Here is a 12,218-nt window from a genome sequence, read left to right as displayed (position 1 = left end):
CAATGAGGCCATAAGGATGGAGCCTTAAGAACTAGTGTCCTTAGAAGAAGAGACACATGAATTTCTCGGTCCCTCTTTTCCTTCCTTGAGAGTGCAACACTATATATCTATATCTACATCTATATCTATATATATTTTTTTGTACCGGGGATTGAACTCAGGTCCTTGCACTTGCAAAGCAGGCCACCGAACCACTGAGCTAAATCCCTGGCCCGAAATACTATATTTTTAAAAGAATAATTTGTAACCTAAAACTTCTCAGAAACTACAACACTTTGAAAAAAAAAATAGATCAAAGAGAAATAAGAAAATGGAAAGACATCCCTTGTTCCTGGGTAGACACATCAATATAGTGAAAATGGCCATACTTCCAAAACTTCTATATAGATTCAGTGCAAGTTCAATTGAAATCCCAACAGTATATTTCACTGAACTAGAGAAAACAATCCAAAAATTCATTTGGAAGAGAAGAGACCTAGAATAGCAAAAGCCATTCAAGCAACAGCAACATGGCAGAGGGTATAACAATCACCAACTTGAAACTTTACTACAAAGCCATTATGATAAAAACAGCAAAGGAACAGACCTAAGGATCAGTGGAATACATTGGAAGATGCAGAAACAACTCCAGACATGCTCAGCTACCTCATCTTTGACAAAAGAGCCAACTATCCTCACTGGAGGAAAGATAGCCTTTTAAATAAATGGTGTTGTAAAAATTGGATTTCTACCTGCCAAAGGCTAAAACTAGAACCCTCTATTTCACCAAGCAGTAAATGAAATTTGAAGTGGATTAAAAGTCTAAATATTAAAACAGAAACACTAAACTTATTGGAAGATTAGTTAGGTAGAAGTCTTTTTAAGACATTGGTATGGGAACATAATTTATGAACAAATCCTCAATATCATTGGAACTAGCACAAAAAATCAACAACTGGAATCTCATCTTTTTAAAAAGCTTCTGCACTTCAAGAGAAACCAACAGAGCTAAGAGACAACCTACAATGTTGGAAAAAAATTTTACCAGCTGTTCCTCAGACAAGGATCTACTATCTAGAATACATAAAAAACTAAAAAATAAAATAAAGAAAAATAAAAAAAATTAAAAACCCAATTCAAAAATGGGCATCTGAAATGAACAGACATTTTTCAACAAAAAAAGTGAAAGCAGCAAATAAACACATGAAAAAATGTTCAACATCACTTGTCATCCAAGAGATGAGGATGAATACAACACTGAGATTCCATCTCACCCCAGTAAGAATGGCTGGTATCAAGAAATCAACCAACAATGAATGTTGGCAAGGTTTGTCAGAGAGAGAGGAACCCTTCTTCATTATTGATGGGAGTGCAGACTGGGGCAAACACTGCAGAAATCAATTTGGAGATACCTTAAAAAACTAGGATTAGAAGTCCCATTTGACCCAGCTATTCCCCTGCTGGTTATCTTCCCAAAAGAATTAAAAAATCAGTATCATAATACCTAGAGCTTGGAAAAATCCCAATTGCCTATCAAATGGGACTGGATAAAGAAGATATGCTTTTGTTTTATAAAATGGAATACTACTCAGCCATAAAGAATGAGAAACTAAAGATATATATAGCTAAGTAGATGCACTTTAAGGACACGCTCTGAAGTGATATTAATAGGACACGCATGTGTAAATAACAAATAGTTTCTCTGGTGTGATTAAAAGTGTAAACAAGAATCCAAATGAATAATTAATATTGCATAATAGGAAAAATGTCTAAAGCTGTAGGGGATATGGGAGGGGGTAAGGGAAAAGGTACAAAGGAAAAGAAAAAATAAGAGAAAAGGAAAAAAATGGAAACAAGTTCTTTGTACACAGGGGAGGGTGGAGGGATTGAGGGAGGCCAGAGGAATGGGGGAATAATAATAAGAAGATATGTCATGTAAAGGTACAAGATCTCAATGATGAATATAACTATTATATACTTAAAATGTATCAGTAAAGAAAAAATAATACCTAATTCTGAGATGCCTCCTATGGTGGATTACATTTAATATTCATGGAAGAGAACTACACTTTCAGAAAAAAAAAACACTTCTAGACCTTTCTTGATAATAAAAATATTAGTTAAAATTATAGCCATTTTTTAAATTCACAGGGACTTTACAAGACAAAAAAAAAATAGGTAGTCAAATGTCCTAAACTCCACACACTTTTCTGTATAAATTAAGACCTAAAATGTTGTTTCATAGAAACACAAACTTATGGCTACATTAACTATCACTAAAAGACTAAAGAAAAATTACATGTTCATTTCATTACACAGAAAACTGTTTATTGAAATCAATTTTTATAATAAAAATTCAAGAAATTAATAATAAAAATAATCATCAAGACTTTTAAAAATATGTATTAAAACACATACCTAAGGTTTTCTTATTTAGTAGCATCATAAATGATTAAATTCAGTATAGCCTCCGGTAATTAAGGAACAGAAGACTAGCCAAGATCATCACTTCTATTTATTATTATTTCAAGTAACATTCTGTATAGTAATTTAAGCATAGGAAGTTCTAGGGAAATGTAGAATTAGTGTTGACATCATGCAAAGAATACTTAATTCTGATTCAGAGAAGCCTAAGAACTATATACAAATTTATGATAAGTAATTCAACATGATATGGAATACAAAAATCAATAAAATAATTATTATATTTACTAGTAACAAAAACAGAAAATTAAAGCAAAGACTCATGGTAATGCCAAAATTATAAACTTAGAATTGCATTTATCAGTGCTATACAGGACCATTTCCTTAAAAACTACAAGTATTGAATGTGTCCCATTGTTTGCTTATTAAAACACACAAGTTAAGACATTTTACACTTAAATATGTAATCTATATATAAAATTTAATTTATTTGTAGGATTATTAATACACACAACATATAAGGTTAGCATATAAATTATAAAGAAAAATTTAATAGTAAAAGGCACATTGCCATTAGTGTCCTCAAAATGCTGCCCTCCACTATGAGCACACTTATCTCAACATTCTTGGCAATATGACTTCAACTGTAATAATATTTTTAATTTAAACATTCATATTATTTACTTACCTGATTGTTATCTGTACATACATTTCTGTGTGTCCATCAATAACAAAACAAGACAACTTTTAACTATTATATTCCTCATTACTGACACTATTGCTTCATTTCTGATCAGACCTGGTATATTTCACAGCCTTCTCCCAAGACCAATCCTAAATTCCCTTTGTCCTCAGCAAGTGACTCAGACGGCCATGCTCCATTGTCCAGTGAGGACACATTTTCATTCTTGAAGGATGTGGATCACTATAAATCCTGTGCCAATTATTGTATTTTTCTGGTAAGACTTGGCATAGTAGTAAAAAGAAACATCGCAAGTCTGTATTCTAGACTTCTTTTTTTTCCATAGTATAGTAATCTTGCAGTTTCTGTTAATCAACATCAATAACTCCAGCCAGTAACCTCTTATTTCCTACTGAAGAGGAATGATAGAAGCCGGATGTTTTCAGGTTGCAACCTCAAATTTCAGATCTATGTAATCTATTATTTGTGTCTGTTCATTAATGCATTCTGTCTTTTGGTACTAAAACATCTAAACCAGAGGCAAAGCCTAAGAAACTGTAATCATATATTAAACATTTACTAATAACATATAGAGCATCATAGAAGACAAACCAGCCTTAAAATATATTTCTCCCAAGCTGGTGCTTTAACTTAGTCTTTATAAGATGAGTCTTAAGCCAGCTACTTGCATATGATTAGCAACATCATTAAAGCAAAATATTACATGAACATTGGCCCATTGGCTCACCTCATTTATTGTGAAATGAGCTTCTTAATTATAAACAATGCTGAGGGGGACACAATGAAAAAGGATAAGGCATTCTACAATTTCACAGATGGTAGTTTGGCCACAAACATTACTCACAAGAAAGCCAAATATACATAGGAGTGTTCGTGTGTCTATTCCAGTAAGAATAAAACACTACCCAGCCCCGTGGTAGAAGTGGTTCATTGTAATCAACCTGCCACAAGGTAACTAATTGATCACCACAGGAAAGGATGCCATATCAGGGACTCAGTGTTGGTCTCTGCTGCTAGCAGATGTGGAACTCATCAGTGGCTGCAGCCAAATTGGCCTTGACAAGTCAATATCTATGCTCTTGAGCCCATGCCTAATCCATATCACTGCCTCTATGCCATTTGTTCATGAGATCATGAAAAACTGACAATAGAGGATGGAGCTAGAGGCTGATCAGTATCCACAGAGTAGCTCATTTTATTCAAGATTTATCAAATTCTCATCTTGCAAGGTTAGATTTTAGTAAACATTCAGATTTGAATGTAGAGCTACATTTATATTCTCTGTTCTTCATGAATATATACATATCTCTTCCCCAAGTCTCACTGTCACCATTTTTAAATCATATTCTTACAATTCTAAGGCAATCAACAAAGCCATTGGCAGGGTCCTTGAATTGCAATAGATATTTATAAACACACTTCTCTTTCTTGCCAAAATGAATGACCACGTTCACAACAAAGACAACATCCTTTCCTTTACGTGTTTTCAAAGATGTCCCAGAGAGGTACTATAGTGCTGCTGTCCTTCTGGGTGTTACCGGAATATCTCACAGAACAGTCTGTAAAGCAGGCCTGTGCTTTCACCTTAGAATTAGTGGATGTCACAGCTACTTGCAGAGCATTCTGGAACTGTTGAAGGGTGCTCTGCTGTGTCTGGCTCCAATCACATCTACTCTTCTACTGGGTTATTCAGAAAAAAATGCCTGAGTTACATACCCAAAGGAGAAATATATTGACTTGAAAATACAAGGACACTAATCATTATAATTCTTTTGCTGTTGTTGCATGAGGCAATGATTTATTCTTAACCTTTGGAGAGATATTCCAACATGTCTCAGACCAATAGATCCTCAGAAATCTCACTAATGTGGAAGGCCCATGAATTTTCTTCAGATTTATGTGCTATCCTCTGACACTCAAAAGTCTTGACAATATATCTAGGGTAGTTGGTATTTTCTGCTCACAAAAACCAATCAGCATAACATAATAGATGAAATGAAACATATGAAAAGGAAACATAACCAAGGAACCTATGAATTAAATTATAAGCTAGATAATCGGCATATCCTTAGCCTCCCAAAGAAATGTTTATAATATTGCAAATACCAAATAAACTGATTCTTGGGATAATTACTAATAGACCTGGGGTGAGGAAGCCAAATCAATAGCTAATATCAGTTAACAGAGCAGGCACTAATCCAACCAATAAAACCTACAGTTAGAAACTTCAAAATATAAAGACAAATGCTAACATTTTATATGAATGAAATTATTTCAAACTTAGTTCTAGATCTAAAAGTCTTTTATAATAGTTTATTATGTTATTTGAAATGTTTAAATTTTCACTGGTTATAATAATCCCTTGATTTAAAAATGTTTAATAAATGTGACTTTCCGTATGAATTAAAAACTTCGGACATTTTTTGCTATTGATAGTATTTATTTCCTTTAAAGGGTCGAAACTTTTAAAAAAAAGATAATGGAAACTGACATTGTGAAATGTAAAGAAAAGGGCTAAAGGTGTAGGGAAATTTGGAAGGGTAGGGGAAAGGTAAAAAGGGAAAAATAGGAGAAAATGAAAAAAATGGAAATAAAATGTTTGTAAATAGGAAGGGTAGAAGGGGTGAAGGGAGGGCAGGGACAAGGGGAAAAAATGAGAACCAAGACCTGTCATGTAAAGGTACAAGATCCCAATAATGAATGTAACTGTACTGTATACCTAGAATGTACCAATACACTCAATAAAAGAAAAAAAAAGATGATGGAATAAAGGGTATTGGGGAATGTCTCTTTGGAAGAAATACGGTATGATAGAAATGTGATTATAATTATGCTTTACAAAAAAGACACATTGCCATTAATTCCTGTCAAAGATTTCACCTCCTTCCAGACACACTTATCTCTGTTTTGATCACTTCCTGAAGTAGTTCTGAAAATCCTCTTATATGAATGTATTTAATTGCGTTACTGTGGCTGCCTCAAAGTTCGAACTTGCTTCAACATATTTAGCTTTCTTAGTCATGTGTCCTGGGAAGATCCAGAGGTCTCATCTTTGCACACTTGGGGAATGAAGGGGGTGAAGACACATTATAATGTTTTTATGAGTCTGCCTTTCCACTGGAAGACCTTGAAAGCAGCATTGACCACATTTTAATCACATTTTTTAAAGAAATTTATGAAAGAGGACATCCAGAACTGCTTCAGAAAGAGGAAAGATTTTAGGATAAGTGTGTTGGGATCAAGGGGAAGTATTTTTTTTATTTTTATTTATTTTTTTCATAGTGAGGTTGGAACTCAGGACATTGGGCTTGCAAAGCAGATGGTGGAAAGGGGGAGCATTTTAAGCAAGTTGAAGGCCATGTATCTTTTATGACAATATTTTTAATTGAAATATGCATCATATATTTTGATCACACCTCATATGTTAAGGCCAGCTTTAATGGTTTGTACATGTAATCTTGACAACCTTAGAGACTGAGGCAGGGGCATTGCCTGTTTGAACACTGCCTGGGCAATTTAGTAAAACAACATCTCAAAATAAAATTAATTAATTATTTTAAAAACCAGGAAGGTAGCTTAGTGCAAAGAGTTTAGCTTAAATCCCCAGTTTTGAAAAGAAAAATGTTGGATTTGGTTATGTTCCTTATTTTTAACATTATTTTCAATTTTTTAAATATTTTTTTTCTCTCGTTGATATTGTTGGTACATTTTAGGGATACAGTACAGTTACTTTCATCATTGGGATATTGTACCTTTACAAGACAGGTCTTGGTTCTCATTTTTTTCCCTTGTCCCTGCCCTCCCTTCACCCCCTTCTACCCTCCCCATTTACAAAAACTTTATTTCCATTTTTTCATTTTTCTCATATTTTTTATTTTCCCTATTACCTTTGCCCTACCCTTCCCACTTTCCCAACACCTTTAGCCCCTTTGTTCATATTTCACATTGTCAATTATCTCATTAGGATCTTATGCAACATTATAGTTTTTTACATCAGAGAAGCTATTTGGTATTTATTTTATTTTACTTGCTGCTCACCGGAGGCAAGATAGTCTCTTTAATTAATGGTGTTGGAAAAACTGGATTTCAACCTGACAAAGATTAAAACTACACCATTATTGTTCACCATGCACTAAACTAAAATCCAAGTGGATGAAAGATCTAAATATTAAAAAAGAGACACTAAATTTGTTGGAAGATATGTTAGGCAGAACTCTTGAAGACTTTGGCATAGGAAAGGACTTTATGAACAAATCCTCAATAGCACGGGAATTAGCAGAAAGAATCAACAACTGGGATCTCATCTTACTAAAAAGCTTCTGCACTGCAAAAGAAACCATCGACAGAACTAAAAGACAACCTATGATGGGAAAAAAATTTACCAGCTGCTCCTCAGACAAAGGGCTCTTATCTAGAATATATAAAGAACTCAGTCAATCAGCCCCCCCAAATATAAAGACCCAATTCAAAAATGGGCATCTGAAATGAACAGACATTTCTCAGACAAAGAAGTAAAAGCATCAAGTAAATCTATGAAGAAATGCTCCCCATCAGTGGTTATTCAAGAGATGCAGATGAAAACAACACTGAGATTCCACCTCACCCCACAAAGAATGGCTGCTATCAAGAAATCACACAATAACAAATGTTGGTGGGGTTGTGGGAAGAAAGGGACCCTTCCCCATTGTTGGTGGGAGTACAGACTGGTGCAACCACTATGGAAATCAATATGGAGATACCTCAAAGAGCTGGGACTAGAGGTTCCATTTGACCCAGCCATCCCTCTTTTGGGTATCTTTCCAAAATAATTCAAAATTATTATTATGCATATATGTATCTTAGTAAGTATAAACATAATTTCAGATACAGATGATGCATTTATTATTAACAAGCTTTATAATACAAAAAAACCCAAACATCTTTATTTTTTATTTTTGTTTTTGATCATTGATTCAAAAGTGTTACCCTTGAACATGATGTGGAGGCATATGCCTGTAATCTGAGAATTTAGGAGGCTGAGCCGGGGAGATTGCCATGAATTCCAGACCATCCAGGGTACACAGTGGGTGCAAGGCCACCCTGAACTTCATAGAGAGATCTTGTCTCAAAAACTAAAAATAATTATTCCATGTAAGTGTTATTCTTATACTTTGTAAATTATTAATCTTGTTTAAGGGAATATACATATTTACAATAAATTGAATTTTAATTTATATTTGTCCTACCATATTGCAAAACTAATATAGTAATGGGCTATGTGAAAATGATTAAGAACAGGTTCTTGTGATGTTATTACCATTACAACTTACAAAAGATTTAAAAGTATGAAAAAATATATCAATATAAATTATTTTGTAAGATGTAATAATTATTAATATGTTCTTGCTTATATCTTTATCATCATTCCTTCACTGTTTTGCCTAAAAGCCTTCGCTGATCAGCATTTGTTACATTTTTTAATGGCTAAACAGTTTTATAAAATGCTGGATTCATTATAAATTTTATCTACTATTCAGTTCTTATCTCTGGTTTTCTCACTGTGAAATATGTTGTCAGATTGACCTTATGTCATTCCATGAAGATATATTTTAGGTTTTCTTCTGCTTATTTGCATTCACATTTTTGAGCTAAGACTAAATAGTACCGCAGGGAACTGGACTGTAGGTTAGCTTGACTGAATTGCTTCTTTGTAGCTTGTTTTTTTTACCAAATTATACAGAATTGGAAAAATTGCTTTGATGTTAAACTGAACAAAATGCTACACCAATACCTGGACCAGACATCATTACAATAACTATAAATAAAAATCCAACCAAATTATTTACAAAGGTATTGTTTTTCATAGTAATCTGAATAGTACATTCAAGTTTTTGTTTAAAAACAATTTGGTTTGTGTTTGTAAAGTAACATAAAATGAGAATGAAGACGGCAGATCTCAGTTGCTCACTTATCACACTGTTTTCCCCTCATGGAGAAAGCACAGAAAATTTGCATTTAACTAATAGGAATTCAGCTATTACTTCTTGGGCCAAAGAATACGAACCATAATGAGGGGCTGCAGCTGCAGCAGTGAGAGATGCAAAAAGTAAGAAACTGATAGAAGGTTGATTCTCATCCCCTGTCTCTCTTATGTATCTCTCTTGTGAGAGTGTGGGAGATGTGAATCTGCTTTTCCTCACTTGGCCCCACTTTGCAGATGCTGAAGAGACACCTTATTGATCTGGTGAAAAGTGAGACCAGGAGGTAAACCTGCATGTGTTAGATCCATTGAGAAGACAGTCTGGGGGAACTTGGGGCACAATAAATTAGTTTCCGTCCTGTTCACTGCTTGAAGTGAGAAAAATTGAGGGAGAAATCAGTCACCACTTTCTAGTAGCATTGTAAATGCCATTGTATTTATCCCTGGAAAACTGTTTAGCACGGAGGAAGAGAGAAGCTTGTTTACTTTCATCAGACAGCTGTCATCCAAGACAGGGAAAAGTTGAGCGATCCAAGTCTAGTTCATTTCCTTCTGGTGAAGTCACCACTCCAGACCATGGAGAAATGACTGAGATTACTATTAATCAAGAAGAGAGCCGGTCACATGCAAAGCTCCTTCAGAACTGGGGATTACATTCCTTCCTATAGCATGTGTCTAGCCTGACCCTAGCACCTTCCTTGAAATATTTTATCTAAATGTAATTTAGTTTTGCCTAAAAAATTCTGAATTAGACTCTATGTCTGTCTCATTGAATTCTCACATAAGAGGCATATGTTTTCAGAAATTTCTACTTTCTTACTTATAACTTTAAACTTTCTGAACTTAAATATTTGTTTAGAAGTCTGGAGCTATATGTTTGTCATTTTTGCTTGTCTCAAGGCGTCACATAGAAAAAATATTCCATAGAGCTTAACATAATTATTGAATATGAAATGATTCAGTACAAATGTTATTTTTGTAAAATATTAAGTACTGAGTTACACTGTATGGACAAACATATGTGGTGAAATATACTAATTAAGTCATTAACAAGGGAATAAAACTCCAAAGAGTATCTACATATAAATATGCTGTCAAATTGGGATGTGTGTTTAATTTTACACTAATTTAAAAACACCATAGCCCTGTAAGAGCGACCAAGTCAGCATGATGTTTAAAACATTTTGGATGTTTAGGATTTATGCAGTAGGGTACTTCATGACCTTTTCCTCCCATGTCCTTGTTATAAATAAAATTTAATGAGGGTTTCTCGAGCCTTTAGTGTTTTCCAAAATGACTCTGGCCACTAATTGGCTAAATTGAAGAGCCGCCACCTACTTCATTTAGCACAGCGTGCATTAACCAGACGACTTAATAAAAACTACTATATGCAGTAAACCAACTTCAAATCAGCCACATACAAAACATACACTCTAAATCCTCATGTAAATGGTGAAAAATTCAGCAAACTTATGTCAGTCGTGGGGAAGGCAATATTTCCAACTACTTCAAACATAAAAGGAAAGCGAAAGTGAATAATAATATCTAAAATTAATATAAAACTTATTTCAGTGAGCAGTGGAGGAAATGCTGCTTCAAGGGAAAGTGTGGAGGTCCACACAAAATTAAGCTTATTTGGCATGGTTTCCCTGAATATATGCCAAGCACATATTAAGATATGCTTTTCTCTTTCGGCAGTCTAAGATTGCATTAAGCAAGGTTTTCACATCTATAAAGTGTTTCTGCATAATTTCTTCTGGTGGTAGCTTTATTATGAAGAATTTAAAAATACCCCAGTACAAATTCCCTAAATAGAAGCTTTCCCAAAATAGAGGTACAATGGGTCATATGTTAATGATATAATCTGACTAAGTGGAAAGCAACCCCTCAGGGTAAAATAGCTTTATATCACATGTTGAGAATGAAGAAAACATTTTGAGAATATTAGACAGTTTGTCACTATTTCAGATAAAGAACAAACTGAAATGCAGAGGAGACAAAATATAATAGGTTGGAAGACTTACTGAACAATATTTAAACTCCACCTTACAGATGTTAACAACATTTATTTTTAAGTAACTTTTCACTATTATTGGTCCTTATTTCCATTTCATGAGCTTGTTTGCTTGAGCTGCAGTATGAGTGAATATTTAAATTCTTTTAATAATAAAAACTCCAGCTCTAGAAGCCAAATGAACAATTTATATTTCATTTGAATAATATGCAGGACTCTTCTTTTTTCCCCTTTCGACTTAAGTGTGTGTGTGACTGATTGCTGGGGAAATATTGAAAGCAGAAATCTAAACTTCCTTGAAGGTTTTCATTTAGTAGAGTTGTTTCCACAAACAAAATGTTCTGAAACTAAAGATTATGAACAATTCTGTGCAAAGTGAGTCCAAGAAGTACACTGTTCTAGAGCAGTGGTGGTGAACCAATGGCGTGCATGTCTCAAAAGGCAGGTACAGCCCTCTCTGCTATAATGTCACAAACTGCGTTTTTCTTTTTTTCCTAAACTAAAATCTCTATATTTAGGTTTAATTGCAATGTTGACACTTTGTAACAAAGTGGGTTTTGGGCTTCATTTTAGGTACCATTCCCTAAAAGGTTCGGCCTCACTGCTCTAAAACTATCTCTGGTTCCCAACCAGATAAATTTGAGAGTAAATATTCAGAAATATTCATAGGAATAATTAATTTTCTTCTACCTAACAGTAAAATTGCTGTGCTGTGCTGACTATTGGAATTTTAAAACATCATCCTTATTTTTTAAAACATTTTTGGGGTTCTTGAGATTGAACCCAGAGTCTTGACACTGAAATGCACTCCCAGCCATTTTAATTTTGTTGTTGTTATTCTGAGACTAGGCCTTGCTAAATTGCTAACTTTCCTAGACTAGATTCACATGTGCTGTCTTCCTGCCTTAGCTTCCCAAAGTGTTGGAGGTACAAGTACACACTACTGTGCCCAGGATATAACACTGTTTTGAAAAGAAAATGAATACGGGATTCTGGAAAAAAATTCAAGTTTATTTTAGTCAAAGTAAATTAGTAAATTTAGAAAGGAGCTGTGTAGGCCATTAAATAATTCAATTCATTTCATTATTGTTGTTTCAAAACATAATTCTTTGTAACTATTATTCAATGTTGATTCCTAG

The sequence above is a fragment of the Fukomys damarensis genome, unplaced genomic scaffold, assembly GCF_012274545.1.
Source record: "Fukomys damarensis isolate Sample0158 unplaced genomic scaffold, DMR_v1.0_HiC HiC_scaffold_30, whole genome shotgun sequence".
In the NCBI taxonomy this organism is placed as follows: Eukaryota; Metazoa; Chordata; class Mammalia; order Rodentia; family Bathyergidae; genus Fukomys; species Fukomys damarensis.
This window is presented reverse-complemented; position numbering follows the sequence as displayed.